Source organism: Giraffa tippelskirchi, chromosome 4 (assembly GCF_054371585.1).
Source record: "Giraffa tippelskirchi isolate mGirTip1 chromosome 4, T2T-mGirTip1v1.2.pri, whole genome shotgun sequence".
Classification (NCBI taxonomy): Eukaryota; Metazoa; Chordata; class Mammalia; order Artiodactyla; family Giraffidae; genus Giraffa; species Giraffa tippelskirchi.
The window spans coordinates 163,427,714-163,442,895 of NC_137278.1; the positions used below are offsets into that span (position 1 = coordinate 163,427,714).

Genomic DNA, 15,182 nt, shown 5'->3' on the forward strand with positions numbered 1-15,182 from the left:
GAAGATCCCCTGGAGAAGGGAAAATCTACCCACTCCTGTATTCTGGCCTAGAGAATTTCACGGACGGTCCATGGGGTCGAAAAGAGTCGGACACGACTGAGCGACTTTCACTTATTATTTTATACATTTAACATTGGTTTAAATTTACCTACAAGTTTACTATAATTTTCCCAACATTTCCTTTTATATCTGAGATCTTCTTTGGATAACCATTTATCTTCTTTTTGAAGTACATGTTTCTGAAGTATATTAAGTTAGATGCTAACTTAGTGAAGTTCTGCTAGTAATAAAATTTAAAAAAAGTTTTGTTTTAATTAAATGTATTTTGCTATTCTTGAAAAATACTTTCATTACAATTACTCATTTGATGATTGAAATAAAATAAAGTACTAAGGGAAAACAGTTCTTTTGGTTTTCATTGTTGCTGCAGAAAATTCAGCTATTGGTTTTAATCATGATTCCTTTATAGGTAATCTTTGTATTCTATCTAGCTGCTTTTAAAATCTTCTGTTTGGCTTCAGTGTTCTGCAGTTTCATATGATGTGTCTGGGCATGAGTTTCTTATAATTTATCCCGGCTTAAATTCTTGAATCTGAGGGTTGATGTTTTTCATGAGTTCTAGAAAAGTATTACTTAATATTTCTTTGTTTTTCTTTCTTTTTTTGGCTGCACTGCGCTGCATGCAAGATCTTAGTTCCCTGACCAGGGATTGAACCCATGCCCACTGCAGTAGAAGGGCAGAGTCTTAACCACTGGACTGCCATGGAGGTCCCAAAGAGGAGATGTTTGTTTTTTCTGTTTTGTTTGCTTATTTTTTAGTTATTATTTCTTTGAATATTGCTTCTCTCGTTCTCTTGTATCAGACCTGCCTGCTCCATATCTTATAACCTCTGTTTCCTATTTTTCTTTCTCTCTCTGTGCTACACTTTAAATAATTTCTTCAGCTTTGTATTCCAATTCACCTGTACACTTTCACTTGTATTTAATCTGCTGTTTAAACTGTGTATTGAGCTTTTAATTTAACTTCTTATATTTTTTTAAAGTTCTAGTTGGTTCCTTTTCAGATCTGCGTGGTTCAGTTAGGTTTTCTATTTTTATTCATATTTTCGATCTGTTTTGTTGATTTAAATCTGTTAAACATTAATATTTATTTTTAAACATTTTATATTTGTATCTAGTTATCCAATGCCTGCTGTCTTTGCTTGTTTGATTCTACAGTTTGTTATTTCTGCTGATCCTAGCTCATGGTATCTTCTTCATGTATTCAGTGAATTTTCATTTTGTGTGTAGATTCATTGAACTGCATCCCAAGGAATTTTTGAAATTCCTGTGTTTTCTTCTGCCAGGCACCTGGAGCAGTACCGGTCCAGGGCCACTTCAAACCACAATTTCTTCTTGAGGCTTTTTAGGCCCCAGAGTCAGTGCAAATCCTAAACTAAGTGAATATTCTTTTGTCATTAGGAATTCTTCGGGATGTAGGGGTGTGTGTGTGTGTGTGTGTGTGTATAATTTTCCCCCTCTCTTAGAACCATTCCTGACACAGGCACATTTCCTTCTATAGCTGATTTTCTTTCTAGTGTACTTCCTTATGGGGGTTCTGAGCTTTCAGTGGGAGTTTCTGATCTGGTCTCTCATTTCACATGACTCCTAAGTTTTGTCCTCTGTTCCAGCATATGTGGGCTGTTAACACCAAATGCTAGGACACCAGGAATTCACAGAATCTCTCAGAGGAAGTGCAGGCTCTAGTCCTTGTTAACTCCTGTGAAATAGTGTACTTCCTTTTTTCTGGTCCTCTGTTGCTTTCCTTATTTTACCACCAGTCTAGCCATACTTAGCATTTTAAGGTGTTTTTTACTGAGAGGTGTTCTCTACACAAGTGGTCTGCCATATTGCTGGAAATGGAAGTCTCAGTTCATTCTTCAGTGGAAAATTCTCTCTGCAAGTGAGTTTGAATCCATTTGCACAAAATGTGTATGTATATATTGCGTATTATTTCCTTTTAAACTCATGTTATGGGGCTATATTTCAAGTTCTTAAATGGTAGTGTTTAATATTCTCATTTCTTTATATTGGATCAGAAATGGGTATAGTTAGCTGCTAATTCTCTTGGAGACTATTTAAATCTAATTAGGCACATATTTCCTGAGAGTGTATTTATAAATAAAAGATTTCAAAGTCCTCTGACTTCTTTGCTCTTAGGGCTTCTTTATTTTTTTAATGTTGCTAATTGTGCCTTGGTTTGTTTCCCAGGGTATGAACCTGCTTTGGAGGTTGTTGTTTAATCTACAAAAGTCCTTGCTAATGGTAACCTTTTTTTCTTAGCTGTTGTTCTGGAAGTGTAATAAATATTAGCAATTATGTATTTTGTTTTAAGTTTCCACCAGATGAATTGGTTTGGCTGATCTTCACCCAAAATTGGGACCAAATCCAAACCATTTTGACAGTTTAGAAAAGTTAGTTAATGTTTTCCTTTATTTTGCTTAAATTGTCATAGTCTCTGAACATTATGAGGTTTTCCCATAACCATTTAATTATGGAGATAGTTTCCAATTTTTTTAAATGATAATTTTTTTAAACATTGGTTACTCTGATGTGCAATGGAGCATAGTAGATTTCTTTTCCATTGATGCTGAAAATTAAGTGTCCCCAAGTGGTAGAAAGGAACTTTGAAGAAGAAAAACTATTGCCAGATGGGCTTGGGTGGTTCAGAAAACCTTGGAAAGGCAAAAAGTTTATATCAAATGAAATCTTAATTTTTTAAAGAACTACTACTAACACTATATATTTGTAAATCACTTTGTCAAAATTCTCTTTCTTTCAATTAACATATCTTTGCCATGTGATGCCAATAAATTCAGTGCACCCCAAGTTAAAGATTAGTCATTGTTTTACTGAGAACCCTGAATTTCTTAATGGCTAATTTTATAAGTCCCAAAGCAAAGATTGCTCACTTACATTATCAAAAAATATAAGTAAGCTCAGAATTCCTTCTCAGATTTATACAGTGTAAAACCCATTCACCTTCACGTAGTTTTATGAAAAAGATCGCATTTCATGACAAGGTAAAGTTTATTTCAGCAATGTAAAATGGTTTAACTTTTTAAAAAATTCAGTGAAATTCAGCACATTAAATGAATAAAAGAGAGAAAACATGATTGTCTTAGTAAGTGAGGAAAAGCACAGTGGCATCAGTTGTGCCAAATGCTGCTGAGTGTATAAGATGAGAACTGAGAATTTATCTTTGATTTGAGCGTGTGGTAGCCATTGGTGGCCTTAATGAAGTTTCTCGATGCTGGTAGTGATCAAATACCAATAGGAGAGTATTTAATTGGGAAGAGAAAAAGTGGTGATGGTGAATACAGACTGCGTGCCAATAATTTGCACTGAGGAATGCAGAAAAATTAGGCTGTGGATCCAGAAAAGGGGTGTGACACCAAGGGAAGATTTCTATTTAAAGATGGAAGATATTATAGCATGATGATAAGGAAGAGAAAGAAGTGGCATTGCTGAATTTGTGGGATTGAACTAACAAGGTTTTACAAGCTACTGACAGTGTGAAATAAAAAGGACATCCATCCCCATTCCCAACACTTAAGTATGTGTGGTGGTAAAAAGATCAGTGAAACGGAGGCCATAGGGTGTTCATTACCCAGGAGGCATAGTGCAAAGACGAGAAGGAGGAGAGAGGAGGCACAGAGCTGTTTGGAGATGAGAGTATGGGGGAGATAGATGTCTGGAGTGGGTCACATTTAGATGGAGAGAAAGGATAATGGTACATGGAGTGGTAGATTGGGTTGGCAAGAGAATTAGTCCTGGCATTTCCTTAGAAGGGGAGTTCACTCTCTCTCTCTGATTTTATGTAGTTGGCAGAGAAGGATATCTCCTGGTGGGCATTGATGCCACTCAGAATTCTGCAGTGGAATTAAGGAGGTTACACTTCTCAAAGAGTTTGAATCTGGTTACTTTGTTGTCTCTCTTCTTTCCAGAAAGAATCAGTTTGAGTCTGTCTTTAATTTGAGGGTTCAGAGAAGAGATTGAAGGCTTCTGGAACCCAGCCTTGTAGGGAGTGTTTAGAGACTCTTCATGTGCATGGGGCCCAGCTGAGAGTTGTGGAGGCCATAAAACTCTTCAATTTTGCTCAAATAGTGGAGATAGATAGAGGTTCTTCCATCATGCAGGGGATTTGTGGTATGGTAAATGGGAGATGTGGAGTGAATTTGTGATGTTCTATCGAAATTAGTTCAGTGAATATGAGACCAGGTTAGTAGGAATATTGGTATCCTCAAGCTTTGTTCCACTGTTGCAACTGCTAAATGTGCGTTGATCTAAATATTTATCTTGCAAATATATATTTGAATTATGGTCCTGCCTTGCATGCACTTTCCTCTTTTTAGTTAATTGTATAAAAATTTGAATTCATTTTTGTCTCTGAAGGCTAGTGGACTGGCGTTTCTCTGAGTCTCATAATGAGATGAGATGTTGCTATTAGTGTCATATAAGCAGAATTAATAACATGTTTAAAGAGCCAAATGAAGAGCCAGAACTAGTGAATTGTGCATTACCAGATTTTAGAGATTAGACTGATATCTTGATAATTGCCTTAAAACCTTAATGCCACAAATCAAGATACAACTAACATCAAGAGTTATACGAACATACTTGAGGTTATGTTTCTGGATAAATTTTTCAATTTCTTTCAAAGTTGATCCTTGGATATTGTTTTGATTCTTGGCAATTTTGGAGACAAATGATAGCATCCTTCCAAAATAACAACCTGATGATAGCTTTTAACATTGATGCTACTGCTGCTGCTGCTGCTGCTGCTAAGTCGCTTCAGTCATGTCCGACTCTGTGCGACCCCATAGACGGCAGCCCACCAGGCTCCCCCATCCCTGGGATTCTCCAGGCAAGAACACTGGAGTGGGTTGCCATTTTCCTTCTCCAAGGCAGGAAAGTGAAAAGTGAAAAGTAAGTCACTCAGTCGTGTCAGACTCAGCAACCCCATGGACTGCAGCCTACCAGGCTCCTCCATCCATGGGATTTTCCAGGCAAGAATACTGCAGTGGGGTGCCATTGCCTCTCCAGCTTTTAACATAGGGTTACCAAAAAAAATTATCGTATATGTTTATTCATGATTTTAGGCTTCTTCACCATTTCAGTGAATACTGCATTGAATCTTCATTGTCACACATATTAGGAATCCTAATGTTTGTACTCTCATGGCTGTCTCTAGCCCTCAGACATACTTGGTTATCACATTGAGAACTCTATACTCTCATGACATTTTTAAAAGCAGTGGTTTCTACTATGTAGGATGAATATGAGATTCAGTTGTTTTACTTCATTTTCTTCTGTTTGTGATAGAGATAAGACAAGATAGAAGCATCTTGATATACATGACATTTCTTTCTATTTAGGTACAGCACTCTATTCTGCTTTCATAAATTTGTTCATGTCATTCTCCACTCTTAGAATTCCCTCATTTTGTCCCTCCACCCATCTGAAAGTAAAAGTCGCTCAGTCATGTCTGACTCTTGGTGATCCCATGGACTGTCCATGGAATTCTCCAGGCCAGAATACTGGAGTAGGTAGCCTTTCCCTTCTCCAAGGGATCTTCCCAACCCAGGGATTGAACCCAGGTTTCCTGCATTGGAGGCAGATTCCTTACCAGCTGAGCCACAAGGGAAGCCCAGGAGTACTGGAGTGGGTAGCCTATCCCTTCTCCAGGGGATCTTCCCCACCCAGGAATCAAACCAGGGTCTTCTGCATTGCAGACAGATTCTTTACCAACTGAGCTATCAGAGAAGCCCTGATTCATGCATCTAAATCTCAAATATTCTTCAAGACCCTTCTCTTTTTCTTAAGTCCCATATTTGTAATGTATTATCATCCCATTAGAAAATAATTGTTTATATTCATTAGTTTATCAAGACCCTACACACCTGCAGAAACTTGCATTGATAGCTTCAGTTGTTCATTGTTTCCTATATCTGTGGCATGTAATTTTGCTTTCCCAACTTGGGCAGGGTCACCTGCCCACTCCTTGACTCTGGCCTTGGGTGGATGACTTGCTTTAACTAATGAAGCAGTCTTGTACACTGGAGGATTCCCTCATGAACCTCTGCCGTCACCATGAGGTCATTCCCCTGCCAGCCTGCAGAAGAGAGGGCCACATGGAGCAAAGCCTCAGTTGTCACACTGAGGCCACCCTCAGCAGTCATCCACTCAAACACCAGACAGAAGAGCAAGTCAGTCACTTGAGGTCAGAAGTGCTGCCTAGCAGACTCCCAGCTGCCCCCAGAAACACAAGCTATAAGGATGAAGTTTTGTGTGTGTTCACAGCATTACTATAGCAGTAGATAATTGATACAAATATCCTACATAGTGTGACCCACACCTTCCTTGCTGAATTTATTTCTTAATCTTCTCTACTTCTTTCATCCCTCTCCAGTCATATTGGCCTTCTTTTATTTCCTCTTATATTCCAAGATAATTTTTGGCTTCAGATCTTTGCCCTGTTCCCTCTGTCAGGAGCATCTTTCTTCTCTTATTTGTGGGGGCATCATCATGAGGTTTTTAATGTCTTACTTTCTGAGATTGCTCCCATGACCCCACTGTCTAAAGGAGCCTTCTTCCCAGCTATTCCCTATTCCTTTTCACTGTGTTTTCTTCACTGTGCTTATTATTTTCTCAACTTATTTGTTTACATGTTTATTGTCCATCTTTCCCAATATTCCTGAGGTAGGGAGTTTATTTTTTTATCCCTAGTATCAAGAATAGGGGGCTTCCCAGGTGACTCTAGTAGTAAAGAACATGCCTGGTAATTCAGGAAACATAAGAAAAGTGAGTTTGGTCCCTGGGTTGGGAAGATCCCCTGGAGAAGGTCATAACAACCCACTCCAGGAGAATCCCATGGACAGAGATGCTGGCGGGCTACAGTCCATGGAGTCACAAAAAGTTGAACATGACTGAAACGGCCTAGCACAGCACATCAAAAATAGACTCTGGCACATAACAGACTTTCAATAAATGAGATAAATATATGAATAAATTTTTATTAAGAGGACAGATGGGACAAGGTATATAGGTTCTAGAACGTGATAGAGTGTTATATTAATTTCCTAGTACTGCTGAAACAAATTTCCATAAATGCGATGACTTGAAACAACAGAAATTTACTTTTCACACTTCTGCAGGCCAGAAGTCTGAAGTCAATCTGTAGTCAGGGCCACACTCCCTCCACAGGCTCTGACATGGTCTTCTTCCTGTGTCTGTCCTCTGTGTGTCAGTCCCTAATATCCCTCTACCCCTCTTTTATTCATGTGATGGCATTTGGAGCCCACCTGGATAATTTAGGATTATCTCTTCATCTCCAGACCCTTAAGTAGTCACATCTGCAAAGATGGTTTTTGATGTGAATACATTTACATGGGTGAGGGGGCTATTTTTTGGCCCACAGTAAGCATAGATACGGGGCTTTCCAGAAGGCTCAGTGGTAGACGAATCCACCTGCCAATGTAGGAGATGCAGGTTCAATCCCTGGGTCAGGAAGCCCCCTAGAAAAAGAAATGACAACCCACTCCAGCATTGCCTGGAAAATCCTATGAACAGAGGATGCCGGCAGACTACAGTCCATGGGATCGCTAAAAGAGTCAGACACAATGACTAAAACAACAACAACAAAACATGGACATGATCAACTCAAGCACGTGGGAGGCAGAACAGCATAGTTTAAGATCCTGTGCTGTGGAATCAGTGTCTGAGTTTGAATCTCAGTTTTGCCACTTATGGTGTGCATGTGGCCATGTTACTTAACCTCTCTGCTTAGTTCCTGTCCTGCAAAATCCAGATGACAATGGTACCTTTTTCAAAAGATTGTTGTGAGAATTGATACATAAGCACCTAGTAGTTCCTGGGACATGGTATGTGTTTGATATGTATCATTACAATTGTAAAGTAACACCTACTGAGCATTTCTGATATGCCAAGCTTTGTGTTAAACACCTTTTGTATTTTAGCTAATTTAATCCTCACATCAGCCCTATGAGGTAGAGACTAAGCCACTTGCTCAAGATCACACATCTAGAAATTGGTAAGAGTCAAGCTCATAATCTGTGCTCTTAACCACTTCATACATAGCTTCTCTGCCGGTGCTGCTATTATGTTACAATAATTGCTGTGATATTTCTTTTGGCTGTTAATATTTCCAGGAAAACCAGAGATTTATGGATGATGTGAATCAGAATCGAAACTGTGAATCTGTATAGCCTTTTGTAAAAACCATTTTAAAAATTGAAGTATAGTTAATTTATAATGTTTTAGTTTCAAGTGTACAGCAAAGTGATTCATACATACATACATACATATAAGTGAAAGTGAAGTCACTCAGTCGTGTCCAACTCTTTGTGACCCTATGGACTGTAGCCCATCAGGCTCCTTCATCCGTGGGATTTTCTAGGCAAGCATACTGGAGTGGGTTGCCATTTTCTTCTCCAGGGGATCTTCCTGACCCAGGGATCGAACTCAGGTCTCTCGCATTGCAGGCATACTCTTTATCTTCTGAGCCACCAGAGAATCCCATATAAATGTACTACCATATATAAAACACTATATATAAAATATATATATTCTTCTTATATATATTCTTATATTATATATGTATATTCTTTTTCAGATTTTCAATTATAGGTTATTATAAGATACTGAATATAGTTTCCTATGCTATACACTAAGTTCTTGTTTATCTATTTTATATATAGTAGTATGTAGTTGTGAATCCCCAACTCCTAATTTATCTCTCCCCCCACCTCCCTGCTATCCCTTTGGTAACCATAAGTTTTTTTCTTTGTCTGTGAATCTGTTTCTGTTTTGTAAATAAGTTCATTTGTATCTTTTCTTTCTTTTTTTTAGATTCCATATGTAAGTGATATGATACTTGTCTGACTTACTTCATTTAATATGATCATCTCTAGGTCCATCCATGTTGCTTTCTTCAATTTAAGCCTCAATTTTGAAATAAGGAGCTGATGACCTGAGCCAGTCAGCTCCAGGTCTTGTTTTGGCTGACTACAGAGCATCTCTGTCTTTGGCTGTAAAGAATGTAATCAATCTGATTTCGGTATTGACCTTTTGGTGATGTCCATGTGTAGAGACATCTCTTGTGTTGTTAGAAAAGGGTGTTTGCTATGACCAGTGTGTTCTCTTGACAAAACTCTGTTAGCCTTTGCCCGGCTTCATTTTGTACTCCAAGGCCAAACTTGCTTGTTACTCCAGGTATCTCTTGACTTCGTACTTTTGCATTCCAATGAAATACAAAATGACATATTTTTTTGGTGTTGATGAAAAGGACATATTTTTGATGAAATATGATGAAAAGACCATATTTTTTAGTGTTAGTTCTAGAAGATCATAGAACCATTCAACTTCAGCTTTTCTGGCATCACTGTTTGGGGTATAGACTTGGATTACTGTGATGATGAATGGTTTGCTTGGAAATGAACAAAGATCATTGTGTTGTTTTTGAGATTGCACCCAAGTACTGCATGCATTTCAGACTGTTTTGTTGACTCTGAGGGCTACTCCATTTCTTTTAAGGGATTCTTGCCCACAGTGGTAGATATAATGGTCATCTGAGTTAAATTCTCCCATTCCCATCCATTTTAGTTCACTGATTCCTAAGATGTCGATGTTCACTCTTGCCAGGTCCTGCTTAACCGCTTCCAATTTACCTTCATTCATGGACTTAACATTCCAGGTTCCTATGCAATATTGTTCTTTACTTTCACCACCAGACACATCCACACTGAGCATTATTTCTGCTTTGGCACAGCCTCTTCTTTCTTTCTGGAGCTATTAGTAGTCACCTTCTGCTTTTCCCCAGTAGCATACTGGACACCTTATGATCTGGAGAGCTCATCTTCTGGTGTCCTATCTTTATGAGGTTCTCGCGGCAAGAATACTGGAGTGATTTGACATTCCCTCCTCCTGTGGACCACGTTTTGTCAGAACTCTCCAGTATGACCTGTCCTTCTTGGGTGACTCTGCATGGCATAGCTCATAGCTTCACTGAATTATACAAGCCTCTTCGCCATCCCAAGGCTGTGATCCATGAAGGACTTACTGCCTTAGACAGTGGAAACTGTGAAGATTAATCTAGATAATAAGATATTATATTATGTTTGACCTCTCTAGTGGGGAAATATAACTATTGTGTCTTGTAATTCTCTTGTACATTTATTCATTCAGCAAGTGGTTATTATGGATCTAATAATATATGCCAGGCACTGTGCTAGGCACTGAGAATTCAGTAGTGGACAAGATAGCCTCAGACTCTTCAATGTGAAGTTTATATTCTATTGGGAGAGATCATAATTAAACAATCATACAAATAACTATAATCTGCATAGTGCTGGGTGCATAGTAGCTGTTTAAATGAGTACTGATTAATTAAGGTGCACAGTCTTACTTGCTTCTTAGATCCTGACAAATTGCAGTCAAAAAAAGCAATGTAGTAATTCATATTTGAGGTCTACAGACAACATAAAAATTTTCAGTGCAATCAATAAGTTTAGTAATATTCAGGCTGTTTTCTGTCTTTTTCTTATTTCTGACATAGAGCAAAGATTATGTCAGTTGCCCTGTGGTTTAAAGCCACAGTTATTCTGGGAGTACACAATGGCCATCACTGAGCAGTAACTGATCCAAAAGAATTCCAGCCAAAGTCTTGCCAATGATGGAAAGAAGTGATGTGCCCTGGAAGTTGCCAAAAAGTATGTTTTTCTTGTTAATGGCAACCATTGTGTCTTTGAAATTCTTCATATGTTGTGATGTGTGCATATATGAATGTTCCCTAGGAGGCAGAGATGGTGCTTTCAAATTCATTCAAGCAGTGCTTAACTCTGTATAATTTGTAGCTAATCAGATGCCTAACAAATGTTTTGAGGCTGCTGCTGATGTTGCCAATGACATTCAATAGAAAGTTCTAGAAGATAAACCATCAAGATTGGCACTTTGACATTGTTGGTTATTTAAATTCCATTTTCCCCTTCAAATTATCAAGGCTTGTTTATGCTATTCAGTTCTAGTACCTCTTCTTTAATATGAAAGGAAATATGAAATGCAATTTCCACCTCTGAGGGTTCTTTTCTTTTTTTGAAACTTCATTTCAGCTTCTCTAAAGTGGTGGATTTGTGTGTACTTTTTATTGTTAGATACTGACCCTGCTGATATTCAGAATGTTGCTTGATTATTCTCCTTTACTTACAGTGTTCAAAACAGTGAGTTGGTTCCCTTTCATCCCTCAAAAGATGATTATTTACTTTCTTTTCTCTAAGTTTCAGTATGAATTCATAGATATAAGCATATTTTCTGTGTTTCAATCCATTGAGATTATTATCCAGTTTGTAACTCAAATTGTCCCTTTTTTTTTTTTTTTTTTTTTGCCAATGGGAGCTATTTTATGTGAATCTTGAGTCTTTGACAGCTTTTTTGCTATCTAATGTGTCGTTATATTCCAGGTTCATCTTGTACAGTTCTTTTCCCAGACCTGGAATTTGTCATTGCTTCAAGAAGTCTTGAAGTTAAAATTGGAATTTCAGTGCCACAATCTGGGTAGCAGAGATCTCATTGCTAATGGACTGATCATTTCTTCTAAGACTCTTCAATGGATAGAACAAATAAAAACAGTATGTTAAATAAAATATCTGATGAATTCATACTGATGCTTCCAGTTAAAACTCAGCTATAAGGATTTTTAATTTACCTCTTCTATATTTATCTGGATCTCCTTTTTTCTTCCTGCTAAAAATCCTAGTCCTTAAGGACACAAAGGATATTAGACTATCTTGTAATTATTTATTTTAAATTATATATAGCAATCTCAGAATATTGATCTATTACTAATATTTCCACTACCAATATAATTAGTGAGTTTTAAAGGTGTATGATTTTTTCCATATGCTCACTCCATTTTTTAATCATTTGTACCCCTTATCATTGAAGATCAGTTTTACTGGGTATAAAATTCTTAGGTCACATTTTATTTCCTTGAGCATATTAGGTATGATTATCTTGACTGATACTCTGTAAGCATTTGATTAAACTTCACAGATGTTCATTAAAAAAACTTTTTTTCCAGCCTCACCACAAGGCTTGTGAGACTTAGTTTCTTGACCAGGGATCGAACTCAGGCCCCAGCAATGAAAACACCAAATCCTAATCACTGGACTGCCATGAAGTTCCTCCTCTCAAAATTTTTTTTAATAAATTAGAAATGACATGACAAAGAACATAAGCCAGAAACCAACATCAATATGATAATTAACTTTGAAACATTTCCAGAATTGATGGTCACAAGACTTGTGCCCATTGTTATCGCTATTATTCATCATTGTTCTGGAAATACCAGCAAATGCTTTAATAACAAGAAACAATATATTATGGTATTTATCAGAATTCAGGAGACAAAATTGCTGTGGTTCACTGATGATATGAATGTCTAGCTAGAAAGACTACAAAAATCAACAAAAAAGAAACAGATATGTTCAGTATAATAGCTGGTTAATGTCAATATATAAAAATCATTAGTGTTCCTATTATATAGGAAAGGGTTAACTCAGCAGCCTGGGTTGCTCAAACCCTGCACAAACCCTGCACTTTCCCAAGAAAGGCCCATTTTCAGGACTGGCCTTTAGTTGGTTGCTGGGAGCTGAGATCTTGGAATGTTCTGTCTAATAATATTTTTCCATGTGCAAGGTCTTGAGCCTTGCTATACCAGTTTGTTCAAATAACTGATGCTAACAATGTGATTTAGGATGAATACCTGCTTTCTTTCTGGGGTCTGGAACTTGGGTAACAAATCCGTGAGGCAATACTATATGTCTACATGAATGACCCCATTAAAAACTCAAGCATTCAAGCCTGCTTGGGATAACTTCCCTGATAGGCAACACTTTGCGTATGGTTGCCACACATTGTTACTGGAGAAATTAAGTGGGTTCAGTGTGGCTCCACTGGGAGGGGATATCTGAAACTTTGAGCCTGGTTTCCTCTGAAAATGCCCCATATGATCTTTCCTTTTCCTACTTTTACTCTCTATTCTTTCACTGAAGTAAACCATAACCATGGGTATAACAACTTCTGGGTCCTATATAGGAGTCCTAGTGAGCCATTGAGCTTGAGGATGATCTTGGGGACTCCTCACATCTCTGTATATTGGGAATAGCTTTATGAAAAATAAGATCCCACTTGTCAGAGTGATCAAACAATGCTTAGAGTATATGAAGTGAAATGAAGTCGCTCAGTCGTGTCCGACTTTTTGCGACCCCATGGACTGTAGCCTACCAGGCTTCTCTGTCCATGGGATTTTCCAGGCAAGGGTACTGGAGTGGGTTGTCATTTCTTTCTCCAGGGGATCTTCCCAACCCAGGGATCGAACGCGGGTCTCCCTCATTGCAGACAGACGCTTTACCATCTGAACCACCAGGGAAGCCCCTTTAGAATATATATTCCACTTATAAAACACTATAAAAGTTTTAAGTAGGATAAAACAAAAGGTAAAAATTTCACTGAGAAATTTAAAAGAAGACTTGAATAAGAGGAGAGCATTTATGAAAATATCAATTCTCCTGAGATTATTAAAAATCTTAACACAGTCCCAATTAAAACTATAATTTTTAAAAAACTTGATCACCTGAGAAAATAGCCTATACATTTTGAAGGAAAGAGTTCTGGGCAAGGCCTTACCTCTAGATAATAAAACTTGCTTTTTAAAAAGCTATAATAATTAAAGTAGTATAGTACCAAGAAAGCCAGGAATAGATATATACATGAATTAAATGGAAATCTCAGAAATATACCCAGATATTTATTAGAATGTAGTATCAGCTAAAGATTGCATTCAAGTCAATGAGGAAAAGTTGTTTTATTGGATGACTAGTGTTAAGAAAATGGGCTGATCATTTGGGGAAAAGTCAAATTAGAAACCTATTAGTCCATTTAGGAAAATCCAGCCCAGATATAAATATTTAAATTAGGAAAAACCAAAGTATAAAAGGACTTAAATAAAACATAAAATGGTTAGATTATCTCATGGTAGGAAAAAACCTATATATAATCCCAAAGTTGTTATACTGTTAGAGAAAATATTTATACCTTGTAAATATTCAAATCGGATTCCTATGGCAGATAAACAAAACTGAAAAGAAGCCATCCCTCCAAGAAAGAAATGCAAGTTAAACTCCAATAAGTTCCTAGATTTTTCCTACTAGATTGGCAGTGATTTAGAATAATGATAAAAGCTAGGATTAGTGAAGATGTGGGTAAATATGAATTTTCATATGCTGCCAGTGGAAACATACTGGTATAGCATTTCTGGGAGTAATTTGAAAATTTGTATCAAATACCAATGTGTATTTTTCACTATTCGACATCTAGAAATCTTTTCTAAGGGTATCATCAGATATGCCACGAGGTAGATAAAAAATCTGTTTGACAATCTAAAGGTCCATTGAGAGATGAAAGGATAAAGAAGATAGGTGTGTGTATATATATATACATATATATACACACACACACACACACACACACAATGGAATATTACTCAGCCATAAGAAAGAATGAAACAATGCCATTTGCAGCTACATGGACGTACCTAAGGATTATCACACTAAGAAAAGTAAGTCAGAAAAAAAAGATACGTTCCATATGATATAACTTATATGTGGAATCTAAAATATGACAAAATGAACTTATCTACAAATCAGAAACAGACTCACAGACATAGAGAACAGATTGTGGTTGCCAAGGGGGAGGTGGGGAATGTGGGTGGGTTAGACTGGAAGTTCAGGGTTAGCAGGTGCAAACTATTATACCTAGAATGGAAAAACCACAAGGTCCTGTTGTGTAGCATAGGAAACAGTATTCAATATCCTGCAATAAACCATAAAGGAAAAGAATATGAAATCAAATTGTAGTACAATATACATATAACATCGACTTTCCTGGTGGCTCAGATGGTAAAGAATCTGCAATGCAGGCTACCTGGGTTCGATCCCTGGGTTGGGAAGATCCTCTGAAGAAGGAAATGGCAACTCACTCCAATATTCTTGCCTAGAGAACTCCATGGACAGAGGAGCCTGGTGGGCTACAGTCCATGGGGTTGTGAAGAGTCCGACAAGACTTAG

At 37.5% G+C, this 15,182-nt stretch overlaps 1 protein-coding gene across 1 annotated transcript in view; it reads left to right on the forward strand.

Annotated features, from left to right (window-relative positions):
- PARPBP (PARP1 binding protein) overlaps positions 1-15,182 on the forward strand; it is a 98,111-nt gene that overhangs the window by 69,515 nt on the left and 13,414 nt on the right. The gene's annotated exons all lie outside the window — the stretch shown is intronic.